The following is a 649-nucleotide window of genomic DNA, read 5'->3' on the forward strand; positions in this document are numbered from 1 at the left end:
GTCAAAACGTGGTACGATACAAACAGAAGCGAAGACAGCAAACCCATATATTCCGGGATAGAAAGCGCCGCCTGGAAGAGTTGGAGTGCGAAGAGATGGAGCAGCTGTATCGTTCTCAAGAAACACGTAAGTTCTACAAGAAACTAAATGCATCCCGCAAAGGATTTGTGCCACGAGCCGAAATGTGCCGGGATAAGGATGGAGGTATCTTGACGGACGAACGTGAGGTGATCGAAAGGTGGAAGCAGCACTACGATAAACACCTAAACGGTGCAGAGGAGGAAGATCAGGACAGCAGGAGGAATGGCTTCATCAGTACGGCGGATGAGGGAGACGTGCCAACTCCCACAATAGGCGAAGTTAAGGATGCCTTAAAACAGCTCAAGAACAACAAAGCAGCTGGAAAGGATGGTATTGGAGCGGAACTTATTAAAATGGGCCCGGACAGGTTGGCCACTTGTTTGCACCAATTGATAGCCAGGATCTGGGATACAGAACAGCTACCGGAGGAGTGTAAGGAGGGAATAATATACCCAATATACAAAAAGGGTGACAAGTTATAATGTGAGAACTATCGAGCGATCACCATTCTTAACCCGTTAACGCCCAAGGTATCTCACAATTGAAATTCAGCTCCGTTTTTGTTATT

This window comes from Aedes aegypti, chromosome 3, assembly GCF_002204515.2.
Source record: "Aedes aegypti strain LVP_AGWG chromosome 3, AaegL5.0 Primary Assembly, whole genome shotgun sequence".
Lineage (NCBI taxonomy): Eukaryota > Metazoa > Arthropoda > Insecta > Diptera > Culicidae > Aedes > Aedes aegypti.